A 1,847-nucleotide genomic window follows, 5' to 3' on the forward strand; every position below is an offset into this window, starting at 1 on the left:
TGCCTCATTCATGTCCAACCTTTTGCCTTACTCATACTTTCTGATTAATTTTTAACCCTGCCACATTCTGTATGTGCCTGTCCGAAGTCAAGAGTGTAATTCAGTGGTTGTTGTATGTTGTTGTGTAGTATATTTGTTTTTCATTCATTATTGTGTACATATTAAGATTAGGCGGCACGTTTTCTCGTTTAAATCAGTTTTACATTTGTCATTTCTGGGCTGACTTTGGGGTATGGGATTTGCTCATTGTTAAAGACCATTCAGTGAACTATAGTTGTTAATTTGTGTCCTTTAGTGACTCTGGTGGAGAGTTGTCTCATTGAAAATCGTACCACATCTTCTTAATGTTATATGTCAGATTTCCATAATTTGTTGCAGCTAGAAGTTGTAGCTATGTCACTGGAAATGCTAAATCATTTTTACATTTTCTTAAAAAATTAGAACTGACACAAGGTTGATATTGAAAGTTTTTTTATTCATTCAACTTTTAAAATCAATGTCATTAAACTAAATGCTAAAAAGGATTATAATAGTCCTTGGTCATTTTTTGCTGGTCAGGTGCAATTGTTGCAAGCTTCTTGATCCTCTACTGAACCAGTGCAGTGTATTCCCCCATGTTGAGGAGCTGGAGTATTGCATGACCTTTTCCTTTCTCTGTAACCTTGACAACCAGAATTGACGATACATGATGACCATTGTCCCCAATCACTAAATTTTCCATTGACAGCTGTCAAGAAAAAAGCAATTATTTATTTGTGTTGTATGTAAACAAATATAATCCACAATATGGTTCCTGTATCTTTTGCTCATGGTTTATTTAAACATTATTTTTAAATGTCTGGCAACATTTTCAATTTCTTTCAAGTGATAAAAAAAACCCTCTTTAAACAAGAAGTCTAACATGTCTAAAAGAACAAAACTTTTATTTCCATCTATGAACATATTTTCTTAAGTGGTATGGCACATTTTTATATTTCAATATACTTACGACAAGGATGCTCATTACAACTGACAGAATTCACACCATCTCAAACACAGTCGGTGCCGCCATTTGCAGTGGCAGGATTATTACAACTTCTGTACTGAGATTGCTTTCCACCTGTAACATTGAATAAATATAAAGTAGACAAGTATGAATTTAGAGTAGACAATGAAGCCAGCCTTGGGTTGCAGGATGTTTTTTAGCTGTGGTGACCTTGGGCCGTTTTCTGCAGTGCAAAAATCATTATGGTAAATATGTTCAGTCAAGTAACTAACAAAACTGATTTATCTTACTCTGGTTTGTTCATAGATCATATATATATCATGGTAAAGTTGTTATGCAAATTTGGTTTACCATGTATAAATGTACAATATTTGACACCTTGCTTTACAAGAACAAAGTGATTAGAATTATGATGAAAAATTAATTATTCTATTAATACTTTCTTTTCAACTTCAACAAGCTATGTTCAATATGATTTTCTGATCTCAAATAATTTCTATCATAAGAAGCTATCAATACCTCCACATGTGACGGAACATTCCTTAAATGCTGACCAGCTTGACCAACCACCATTTACAGGTATTCTGGATGTGAATGGAAGCTGAGATCCTGCACCCCAACCCTGTAAACAAATACAAATGTATAAATAATTAGGTAATGTGTCTTCTTTAGCCTTCTGTGTAGCGGTTTGTTGAATGTTGTGTGTCTTTTAAAGATATTATTAAACCATCAGAATTTGTTAAAAATTGTCTTTTCAGGACATTAATTCATCATTTTGCTGTGCATAGTTTTACTTCTATCTATAAGAATTTTATTTGAATATCTAAAAAAAAATTGCTAATTTTGGTCAAATCTGAATTTA

The 1,847-nt window shown here is 32.8% G+C and overlaps 1 long non-coding RNA gene across 1 annotated transcript; it reads right to left on the reverse strand.

Moving 5' to 3' along the window:
• Nucleotides 1-454: 454 nt before the first annotated feature.
• LOC143084445 (uncharacterized) lies at nt 455-1,634 on the reverse strand. The gene is made up of 3 exons (XR_012981078.1): nt 1,505-1,634; nt 989-1,099; nt 455-727 (listed from the first exon to the last, which is right to left on the reverse strand). It is a non-coding gene; the product is annotated as an uncharacterized LOC143084445 (long non-coding RNA).
• Between the last annotated feature and the right edge of the window lie 213 nt (nt 1,635-1,847).

This window comes from Mytilus galloprovincialis, chromosome 7 (genome assembly GCF_965363235.1).
Source record: "Mytilus galloprovincialis chromosome 7, xbMytGall1.hap1.1, whole genome shotgun sequence".
NCBI classification, from domain to species: Eukaryota; Metazoa; Mollusca; class Bivalvia; order Mytilida; family Mytilidae; genus Mytilus; species Mytilus galloprovincialis.